This window comes from Perca fluviatilis, chromosome 9 (genome assembly GCF_010015445.1).
Source record: "Perca fluviatilis chromosome 9, GENO_Pfluv_1.0, whole genome shotgun sequence".
NCBI classification, from domain to species: domain Eukaryota; kingdom Metazoa; phylum Chordata; class Actinopteri; order Perciformes; family Percidae; genus Perca; species Perca fluviatilis.
In genome coordinates, this window is record NC_053120.1 from 34,773,788 (window position 1) to 34,786,251 (window position 12,464).

Sequence of the window (12,464 nt, forward strand, 5' to 3'; positions counted from 1 at the left end):
TGTTTGTTTGTCTCGCATTGCCAGATCTTCCTCCACAGCGCTGGATGGGAGAAAAACGTGCTCTGGTTTATTGGCCTTGCTTTAAACCAATCACAATGGCCTTGGGCGGGGCTAAGCGCCGGACGGAGCAACGGTGCCTCTGTAAAAATAGTCCCGGGAAGGAACTTGTTTTGGTGGAACATTTGCACCCCGCAAAAGAAAACGCCACATACAGTATTAACTGAAGTTAACTGTTAACACACAATACAGTAATGTGAGCTATTTAAATTAGCTGGATACATGGTTAAACCTCATCGGTTCTTAACAGTGTATCTCCGTGTGTACTTCGTCCATAGCAAATCCCCGCCAATCGGTCCCAAAACGTCCCAGTTCGACAGTAAATGCCGTAAACATCTTCTTTGTAAATCTTTACAATCATTCACCTAAAGAACCAGGCAGGCCTGCCTAGTTGCACAATCCAAATTTTCCTTAAAACTTGCCCTTTTCAGCGTGTAACCTTGCGGTTCCAGTTAACGTTGCTTGATGCGACCGCAGTTTCAAGTAAACACAAAGAAAGCGGAAAGTGAGGGACATCCGGCGGAGATTTCGGCGGCACAGAACTATCCCTTAAATGAAACGTTGTCGATATAGACTAGTTAACATGTAAAATAACTATTAACTTAAATTTAATTACCTATCAATTTACCATTTATTAGTGATGGTTATTATTAAGCGTAACCCCCTTTTCATTTCTGCTTTGACTGACATGATGTTTTGTGAATTACATACATTTTCAGCTGACCATTCTTATACAATAGCGATACTGTAGCCACTCGCTTCCATTCATTCAACCATAAGACATCATTTTGACAAATCAGATATTCAACTCAAGTCAGTTTCTGTAACTTAAATGTCATATCATACTGAGATAAATGGAAACCAATGACTGCTTGGAAGGAACACATTCCTCCACTTCAACACGGTAGTATACTTATGAAAAACTCAACTTTAGCAGACAGATGCAGTCATGGGCGGGCTAGAAGGGGTGCACGGGGTGGCACCGGCCCCCCCTGAAATACAATTGGCACCCCCTGGTGCCCCAATCCATTGGGCTAGAGTTCTGTCAATCCGGCAATTGGGATTTCCATTGGATCAGAGTACTGTCACTGGGCTGCCTGTTCTGCCAATCTTCCCAGCCCTTCCCAGTCACATGACCAATTAATGTTTCCACGATGACTATCCAAAATTCTGATACCATGGAACCAGCACTGGAATTTTTTATTATTTTTTAAAGTGGCAGACTGATTATTGGTCCTCCCCCCCCTGTGCCACCCCACTTAAAAATCGCCCCTGAGTGAGCCACAGGGCGGCTGATCAGGCCTGGCTGCTGACGCTCTGCGCATGAGGCTGGAGTCTCTACTCGACCTCTGCTCTCCAAGAAACCACGTCTGAGCTGCACCAGCAGAGGCCGCGGCCCCCAGCAGGGAGTCTCATTCCCAGCCTGCCCGACCCACACACAGTCTATCCTGCCCAGCCAAGAAAACACCGGCCACCTGCTCACACCTCCAACACTCGCAACACACTGTAGTCACATAGAGGTGCTGCTGTACCACTTCAAATGCTGTTTGATTTTACTCCAAAAAGTGAACTCCAACTTTGCAGCTCTAAATCACAATTTGCGTGCATCTAATAGATGCTAGAGGTAACTGAATTTACGATACAACTTTGTCAGTTTACAATAAAATCCATTTTCATTCCCAGGTAGCTCGCTCAACAACAAAAAAAAGTACACACAGAGTTATACACACAACAAGCACACATTTAGTACAAAAATGAAAACATCTACAGCCATGACAAAGAAACATGTTTCATGATATCTTCAGATCCAGATCTTAATTGGCAGCACATTGATTTTGGTTTAGCAACCGGATAGACTGATGTATAAAACAGTTCTTTAGCCTGTTGCATACAAGGGACTCTTGTGGGTTCTTTGAAAAGATGAAAAAATGATCTTAGCATAACCTTTGAGTTGATAATTTTTTGGACTTCAAAAGCCAGAAGCCGTGTGATGTCAGTAAATTGCACAGAGCGTTATTCTGTGTGTCACAAACATAGACGTGATGTCACCCATTGGGTGGTGGACTGCCGTTTTTGAAGCCTTGGCTACTCTCCAAGTAGTATGTATTTAGAAATGTATTATATATATATCTATATCTACAGAGCAAGAAAATGCTAAGCAAATTGGCTTCTTTCCAAGAGCTGTAGCCACTCCCCCCCCCCACCACTGCAAAAGACTGAAAGAACTCGAATCGCTGTTTTGCAAAATCGTTCTATGCTGCTTATATTACCACTGTACAAAAGTGTTTTTAAACAGTTAAAAAAAACTTGTATATATTTGGCTTTTATTTATATTTTTTTCTAGTTGCCTTTGTTTACTTTACTTTTGTTCTGTTCACAAAATTTTTTATGCACACTACTGAAAGAGCTGCTGAACAGATTTTCATTGTACTCTGAGCACAATGACAATAAAGATCGATCGATCTATCTATCTATCTATCTATCTATCTATCTATCTATCTATCTATCTATCTATCTATCTATCTATCTATCTATCTATCTATCTATCTATCTATCTATCTATATGCAATGCACTGCTGAGACATAACAGGCCCTAACATAAATAATCTAAAGCTACTGTAAAACTAAATATTTCTGGTAGAATTAAAAATGAAACAACAACTAGCAAATATACAGTACTTTGAAAACTTTGAAATTCAAAACTTAACAAAATAAAAACTAATAAAAAAATTCACAACTATATTAACCTTGGTTGAGATTGAGGTTTTGATCCACTGATTTGATTTAGGCTTCCTAACTGAGACCGTACTGAGCTTACAGCGTCTCAAATGGGGATAGGCTGTTCTTTGTGATTCAAGCTGACACAATGAGCAGTTAATTACATTAAAACATTGCCCCAGGCAGCTTTACATTCTTGAAAACACGGTTACTTTCAAGCAACACATTTTTCCCTTCCCTAAATCCACTCTTGATGAATTCTACCTTCCATCTCTGCCGCTTCCATAAGTCAACTCAGCTCTGCTGCCCTGCCAGGCCCCGCTTCTCATCCTACTATACGAGTCTGACCGGCTGCACCTGATTATTTTCCCATAAATCTCTCCATCATCAATCCTCTCCTCCACACTCCCCAAAGGATGTAATTAACTTTTCCTTGCAAGCAGAATGATGGGTTAACCCTTCAGAAAGGAATTGATGGCTGAAATAATTTTCATTTCAATACTCATTTAAACTCAGTTTAGCCCCCGCCAGTATGATGTATTTCCAGGCGTATGGCTATCAGCTGCATAAACAGTGTGTTAGCGCAGGATGAATAATGTGGAGGAAATGGGATCTCGGAAGAGGTTGCACAAACCTGCGTAACCTTAATTTCCATCAAAGTCAGAGTCATTTGATGTAGTTTGGCTTGTGAGCTGCTACTTACATGCAACTTCGGAACCAAAAGCAACACATAGCCAGATGATAGATTTTAAAATACTACTCACCAAAAAAGCACTAAATGGTTGTGGCCCTGAATATATACTGTAACTGACTGGTGGATGAAACAGATCAGATACATCTCTACTCAGTGTCCCCAGGATCAGAACCGTAAGAGGTGAAGCAGCTTTTAGTTTCTACGCTCCCCACCTGTCGAACAAATACTCTGAACCCTGGCTGTTTGACCTCTTCCCAGGACTGTGTGCTGCGGAGGAGGGTCTGGCTAGTCCACACAGCATTCCTGGATGGGAGAAAAACATGCTCTGGTTTATTGGCATTTCTTTAAACCAATCACAATCCTCTTGGGCGGCGCGAAACGCCCAAGAGACTCCAATCTGAGTTTTCTGTTGCACGACTAAAACAACTTTTGAGCGTACACATGTTCCACCAAAACCCCCGAGGCTATTTTGCAGAGGCACCGTTGTTCCGTCCGGAGCTTAGCGCCGCCCAAGACGATTGTGATTGGTTTAAAGAAATGCCGATAAACTAGAGCATGTTTTTCTTCCATCACGGGTGCTGTGTGGACTAGCTCTGTGGAGGAAGGTCTGGCAATGCGAGACGAGTGTGTCAAGGACCTTTAAATCTGGGCTCAAAACAACTGCTTAGCATGGCTTTCATTTTAAAATGGTTATCTAACTCAATTTGAAACTATTTATTTGCTTGCTTTGTTTGTATTGTCTTGAAAATACAATCCATCCATCCATCTACCCATCCATCTACTCATCCATCCATCCATCTTCATCCACTTAACAGGGGTCAGGTCGCGGGGGCAGCAGCTCCAGCAGGGGACCCCAAACTTCCCTTTCCTGAGCCACATTAACCAGCGCTGACTGGGGGATTCCGAGGCATTGCCAGGCCAGAATGGAGATATAATCCCTCCATCTACTCCTGGGTCTTCCCCGAGGCCTCCTCCCAGCTGGACGGGCCTGGGAGGCTCTAAGGGAGACACCAGCAATCCTCCTGAGAAACCAATTTACCCTGCAATCTCTTTCTTTCGGTCATGACCCAGCCTTCACGACCATAGGTGAGGGTAGAAAGGACCATTGACTAGTAGATCAAGTGTGGTATTATTAGTATTTTTGCTTTTACTTGTAAACTTAATGTCCTTTAATGTTCAATTATCAATGTATTTTTCACCCGTGTAAAGCACTTTGAATTTCTTCATGTCTGAATAGTGCTACATAAATAAAATTCCCTTGCCTTGCCTTACATATATGCCTGTGCTTTTAAAGAGCAGAGTGGCTGAGTGACGGAGAGATGCAAGCCGACTGCCAAACATGACAGGCTTCTTCAGTCATGGCCAATTACAACTGGCAGCGGATGTAGGAGAGAGGGCAGGCACAGACAGAAGCATCCAGACAAGATAACCCTGATCATCAAGCGTGTGCACCAAAAGCTGAACATTACCCTGCAATCAGCACACACCCTGAGGTCAGGGCCCGCCACTGCTCATGCTCTACCTCCCAGGATCTCAGTGCAGAGCACACTGCTGCTCCTCCTATCACCGAGTCTCACAATAGCTCCTGATAGGACCTGATACCTTAATGTCGCCTTGCTCAAGCCAAGCTTTTGTCACTGATTCCATTGGCCCCCTGTGGTCCAACCAGAGTGTACGGGGTGACATTGGGTCACTGTTATCCTGGGTGGTCACGCATTGGTCCTGACAGCGTCTTGCTGGTCAGGGACGTACAGGCTGCGATTTGTGAAGAAAGCAGAGGGGGGGGGGATGTTTTTTTGATCATGCGCAACAAAACAAAACAATGCAAGAATGAAATCCCACTTCCAGCCGTGCCAAAACACTTATTTATGCACTTCAATATTCAATGGAAAATAATCTCAAAATGAAATAGCACAACGTGGTGTCAACATAAAACACAGCGCTTTCAAGCCGGAGAGCGGCGTTCACTTTGCGGCGAAAACAAAATACTTTCACCCAGGAAACGCTTGTTTGTTCCTCGAGGGTGTTTTAATCCAAATCTGATTTTATTCCTAAACTTTACTGGTCGTTTTAGTGCCTAATGTCTACTGTCATTGCCGCGTGACGCTCACTTTTTCTGGCTAAACTCCACTACCATGGTCCCTGAAAGGACCGTCAGCTGGCGGTGCCTGTAGCCGGCTCACAGTCACCTATTGGCGGCTAAACAACTGCCGCTGGTAGCCGGCGTCCCGGAGCTCTGTAGCGGCTAAATACAACCAGCAAATACCGGAAAATCACACCCTGGGGACGTACACAGGATTTTAAAAATGCAAGACTGCCCTCCCCCGAAAATTGCTCCCATAGGTCGTTTGTTCAAGCAGCAATCACGACTTATTTTTACATTTATAGTAACGGCGCCCTCTAGTGGCCGTTACAAACACAGGACTTTCACCCAGGAACGGCAAGTTTCTTTTAAACTTTACGAACGTGACATTCAGCGTCACTTGCGTAACAGGGAGTGAAGTAACCTCTGCTTTTGACCCATATCACAATCTTTTTCTAAACTTAGCTAAGTAGTTTTGTGCCTAAACAATAGAGGATGGATACCCGAACCAAGCCCGTCGGGTACCGCCGGGTTCGGACAGATAATTAGAAATGATGTTTGGGTCACATCAGCGCGATAAGGCATTGAACATTTTAAATTTAAAACAGCTTATTATGTAGGTGCGCGCCTGTGTGAACATGCTCAATGGTGTTTTTTGCCCCCAACTGCTCCTTCCAGGCAGCGACCGCTGCCTTCAAGGCACCTAACCCTAACCTTAACCTTAACCTTAACCTTAACCTTAACCTTAACCTTAACCTTAACACCCTAACCCTAACCAGTGCCTCCCAAAAAACACAGATAAACTGTTAACGTGCGCTTGTTGCCCCGTGTGCGCTGATGCGTATTAAGTTGTTTAATAAAAGCGGGCGTTCCACACAAACAAACGTACATGTGTCATTAGTATGAGAAAAAAAAGAGATTTTTAACTGTTTCGGGCTCGGGGTCGGGCTCGGACAGAAAAATGCAGCTTGATCCGCACGCTACTAAACATAACCAAACTGCTAGCGTTTCACAACATTAACGTGTTTAAAACCACGACAGTTACGTTTAAAACCGTGAACGACGTTTAGATATGAGGACGGAAAACGCTGCTGTGTATTATCTTAAAAGGGGGGGGACAAATGACCCATTTTCGTATGGTTCTGTTCTCTTCTTTTTGTTGTCCCTCTGTTTTCTGACTCCTCACTTATCTCTCTTGCCAAAGTGAATTAATAATAAATTAGTAAAACAACACCGTTATTTTATCTTGTTTAAGTTTGCATTATTTTGGATAAATGTGTCTTAACAGTACATAAATGTGAGCATACAATAATATAATATACAATAATATTATACTATTACACTATAATTATGCTAGGTCTCTGTGTGTGTGTGTGTGTGTGTGTGTGTGTGTGTGTGTGTGTGTGTGTGTGTGTTGTTAAATTGAACCTAAAGGTTCCACTGTAATTATATATGTCTGTGGTAATTACAATGTTTGAATTGGATCAGATCAGTTTTTGTTTGTGATAACAGCACCACAGGGATATCATAATAATCATATCTTGGCCATGTACCGGCTTTTCGCTGAGATAATCATGCATGAAAAATAAATCTATATAGGGGTACTTCATTTTAACATGAATTTCAACCCTTTACACAAACTGAATTGAAAGAAAAGCATTTCAACGTCTGTTCAAACAGTTAGTTAATTCCCTCAAGTGAAACTAACTAGCCGGCATCACGATGGCTGGCCGCTGTTTAAAGTAGCGTAATCGCACAGAAGCTATTCATCAGAAGATGTCTGGGTATGGATGAACTGCAAGCAGTCCACTTTATACTCTCTAGCTCCATGTATCACGCTTCGCATGGATTCAGCTGCCTGTCGGGTTTCCTCAAGCTGTTGACACACAGGGTGCGATTTGTGATAAAAACAGAGGGGGTGGGTTTTTTTTTTTTGATCAAGCACAACGAAACAAAACATGCAAGAATTAAATCCCCCTTCCAATACCATGGATATAGAGCCACTGGGCCAGGAATGCCAAACATATATTCATGAACTTCAATATCCAATGGAAAATAATCTCAGAATGAAATAGCACAATGTGGTGTCAACATAAAACACAGCGCTTTCAACCTGGAGAGAGGAGTTCACTTCGCGGCGAAAACGAAATACTTCACCCAGGAAATGCACCATCTTTTTCCTAAACTTAACTAGTCGTTTTGGTGCCTAAACTTAACTGTCATCGCCGCATCGACGCTCACTTTTTCTGGCTAAACTCCACTACCACGGCCCCGGAAAGGACCGTCATCTGGCGGTGCCTGTAGCCGGCTCACAGTCACCTATTGGCGGCTAAACAACTGCCGCTGGTAGCCGGCGTCCTGGAGCTCTGTAGAAGCTAAATACAACCAGCAACTGCTGCTCAGATTTTATCGTTCTATGGCACTATAGACTGTTCACGTTACAGCGCTTTACTGAGTTTAAAATACTTCTATTTTAATATATGGTCTATTGGTGAAGTAGCATTGATCTCTTTGAGGGTGGGGGTACATTTCGTCCACACACACACACACACACACACACACACACATACAAGCATTGGGAGTTTGAACATATAGAAAACACCTGCCTTCACATAAAAAACTAAACTGAACTGCACGTGTGTGAGTGTGTGAGTGAGTGAGTGAGTGAGTGAGAGAGAGAGAAACTCAAGGCAGAGGGTTACTTATCAGTTAATCTCCCTCGGTGCGTTACTTGTCTATCAAAGTTATAGAAATGTAGAAAACAGATCCTGTGCTAGAGGCTATTTCTATAAGTTCAGACCCAGGAATAGACAGAAACACATGGTGAAAAAGTCAAGACCCTGGGTGCTAAGAGCCAGTTTGGGTCACTGCCAAGAACGCAGAGGAGAAGAGCTTTTTGAAGGATTGGATCAAATCATAAGACGGCCTATCAAAATGACTAGAGTATAGAGGCTTTGATGCAGGACAGATGTTTCCCCCCATTTTGTGGCCATTAATGTACCCCCAGGTGGATGATGGGTACTTTAAACAAGACAATCCCCGCCTGAGATAATAGAAAATAACAGGTGAAAGTATGTTTAAGAACGTCTCACTGATTATCAGCTCCAATGGACACTTTTGGGATGATGCATCAAGCATTACAGATGTGGAGTGTTTGCAGAATCAGAAAAGATTTATTGCCATGTAAGTAACACAAGTAATATGCCTTGGTGGGATGGTGCATACATAAACATATTAAAAGGAAATAAACAATAAATACAAAAACAAATATGTACAATATAACTGTATATATAATAGGAAAAAGGCTGAATGGTTTAATGATGTGCAAAAATATTGAGGGATGTACAAAAGGGACAGGATATATATAGTATGTGTAATGGACAGGTATAGTCCGGGATGGACTGCAGATGGGAAGAAGCTATTTTTGTGGCGTGGGGTTTTGGTCCGGATCGACCATAGTCCTCCTGCCAGAGGGGAGGGATTCAAAAAGTTTGTGACCAGGGTGAGAGTTTCTCACCAAAAACACATTGGGCCAGATGCATTTTCATATTCTTATTCTCAACTTCTCTTACTTTTTTCTGCAAGTCTTGCTTGTATTAGTATTCCGAGCTGGATTCTGAGCAAACCTGCTTTTTAACTGCACAAACAACAGTAGTTTGGACCTGATGCTGATGCGGTTCATTTTTAATAATGTTCAAGCGGCCATCACAGGGCTACAAAAATAGACTTCTTTTTGGAGCCAGTGGAGTCGCTGTATGCTGGTAATGAGAATGAGAATGCAGGTTTAAGGCACTTCAGCATTGGCTTCACTTTCCAGGCCCGGAAGCTTCGTCCATTATTTTTACAGTCAATGTCTCAAACCCAGAAATGGATGTTGAGTAAGGTGACAGTGGTAACTGCTGCACCACCACTACCCTAAACTACAATATTACTCAACTATACTGTACATTCCTGTTAGTAGCAAGGGTTCCTCTGTTGTTCACTTCAGTGTAGTCTATATCTACGAAGTTCCACTTCCGGGATTGCACCGTTGCTACCGAAAATTCCACCGGATTTCACTCTTTTTAGCTGGATGTCGGTCACCTTCTGCTTTCTTTGTGTTGTAAATTTAAACTCCGGTGGATTTCTGAGGACTATGGTTAACTGCTCCTCAGATCTCTGCAGGGTAAATCCAGACAGCTAGCTAGACTATTTGTCCAATCTGAGTTTTCTGTACACATGTTCCACCAAAAAAAATTGCCCAGTGGTTAGCGCTACTATTGCATGACGATTGTGATTGCTTTAAAGAAATGCCAATAAACCAGAGCATGTTTTTCACACAACCCGGAATGCTGTGTGGACTAGCCAGACCCTCCTCCGCAGCGCTGTGGAGGAAGGTCTTGCAAAGCGAGACTAACCTCAGTGTGACATTAGGATACATGTGGAAAAAAAATAATACATCTGAGATGATTTTTGTGACAGGTAAAGACAGATGCATGGATTCCATCTGTACCGCTGTGGAGTTCAGGTTTTCACGGGGGATTGTGCTGTGGCCTTACCCAGTGCAGATGCACTGTCAGTGGGAATAAAGGAAAATGCAACCTGAGCCTGTACAGCCACACTCTCCTGCAGAACGGAGCTCAGCCTGCTTCCAGCTCCAGGATTAATTAAAACAAAATGATGCTCTGGGACGATTGGCCCGGCTCCGGTTCCACAGATGAAAAGGCAGTGAGTGAGATGAACACTTTGTCTGTAACTTGAGCCGGGCTGGTCACTGCGGCTGGTATGTGAATGCTGTCCCTCTGTGTCCTCACCATTCCCATGTTGTCATACCCAGGCCACCTACATAGTAGTGAGGAGCTTCTGTTTGTGTGTACTCACCCAGTGACCCCCTCCCCCAACACAGCCTGAGAACATGTCCAGGTCAAGGATCCTCTTTTAATAGTGGCCACCTGCTCTTTCTGTCCATAGCAAAGCTGTTTGTGATCTTACACTTTCTAAATTGGTTTTCTATTCGCTGCAGAGCTACAGTACACACACTCTGTTAGTATGCTGTCACATTTTTTTTTTTTGCTACATTACACATGGTTTTTTTAGCATATCTAGGGAAAAAACAAAATAACCAGCAAAAAGTTAACTCTTTAGCAGCCTGCCCCCTGGAGACAGCATTATTAAAGCCATGCACTATCATGAAGGGGTTTGTATGATATGGTATGAAAAGGTGTGCACAACTATTAGTATGATATCCTACGAAATTACTGTCAAATGACAGTTTGTTTACAATCAACATGACGGCCACCGAAGCGCAGGAATCCGTTGATGCCGCTGTCGCTGCTACGTCACCTGGATCATTGGTCTGATTGGTTGAAGGACTATCCAATTGCGCCCATTGGCATTTGAGCGGCGTCCGTTGGTGAGGCCCCTTTGGAAATGGGCTGTGAATGAACCTTCCCCAGACCCACTCTCAGTTACAACTAGCTAAAATCCTGGATATGGGCCTGGCTGCAAAGATGAATCGATAATCGTCAACTATTAAATGAATCGCCAACTATTCTGATAATTGATCGGTTTGAGTCCTCTGATTCCAGCTCCTTAAATGTTAAAGCTATAGCGCGTAGTTCCTGTCGCCCCCATGAGGAATTCTAAGTAATGACAACAACATGATACAAGCCTTCCGTGATCACGCTTCACCACCACCCCTCCTCCACACAGTTGCTAGTAGCCAAGGACGACTCTTCAGAAGAGGTCATTACTCACTTGAGTTTCTGCGCGGGAAAGTCAGTGGACGCCACAATCTTATGAACACAGTCATACTGAGAAATACAGAGAGAGTTGTGTGGAGCTGATAGTCTTAATTAGCTTTGTAGAAACATATTTGGCAATGGCTTGAATGTAACGGACGTTCATTATTATAAAAAAGTTACACACTAAAGCTTTAATATTTTCTAGTTTCTTCTCTCCTCTGGGACAGTAAACTGAATATCTTTGAGTTGTGGACAAAACAAGACATTTGAGGACATCATCTTAGGCTTTGGGAAACACTGATCCACATTTTTCACCATTTTATAGACCAAACTAAAAAAAACTAATCTATTAATAGAGAAAACAATCGACAGATTTATTGACAATGAAAATAATCGTTAGTTGCAGCCCTACACCTTCAGCCTTCGAAATAATGCTGTTTCCTGCCTGCCACTGTACGTACATTCACTAACATCAATGAAAGAGTCCCAGATTGGGTCCCAACCTGTGAACACTGCAGCCAGAGAAGTACTGCAGAGCTGCTGTATGAAGGCTCGTGTTGCCTGTGGCAAGAACACCTCAGTCATTTAAGCTGCATGTTGGATCAAGTTAATATGCTGGCTGTGACAGGGTTGTTCTAAAAAAAATTGCAGATGGGTCAGGCAAGTATGTTTTTCTCAGATTTTTTTTAATAATGAACAATATACAAAAGGGACCTTCCTGAAGTTGAAAATCACTGTAGTTTATTTTAAAATGAGTTTAAGGTCGTGCATCTTTATAATTTGTATATGCAGAGCCAACACATGGGTCAAAATATTAAAGAGCCCCTATTATCCTCCTTTTCAGCATCATATTTGTACTCTCGGGGTCTCCTAGAATAGGGTTACATGCTTTGATGTTCAAAAACAGATTATGTTTCTTATACTGCCCATTGCTGCAGATCCTCTGTCTGAAAAACTCTGTCTGAGCTCATGTCCCTTATTTGACAGCTCCTCGACTGCTCGGTCCTCGGCTGAACCGGAAGTTGTTCTGTCCCTCCTCGGTGAAGGCCGTCTCAAAGCTCTTATTCCTGCCCCAAGGAGCGAGCATCGAGGAGGGATCACCGAGGAGCTATAGGCGAGGATACACGAGAGCAGCTGAAGGAGTTGCTAACTCCGCCCAAACAGCTGACGGATTCATGTGACGCGTCAG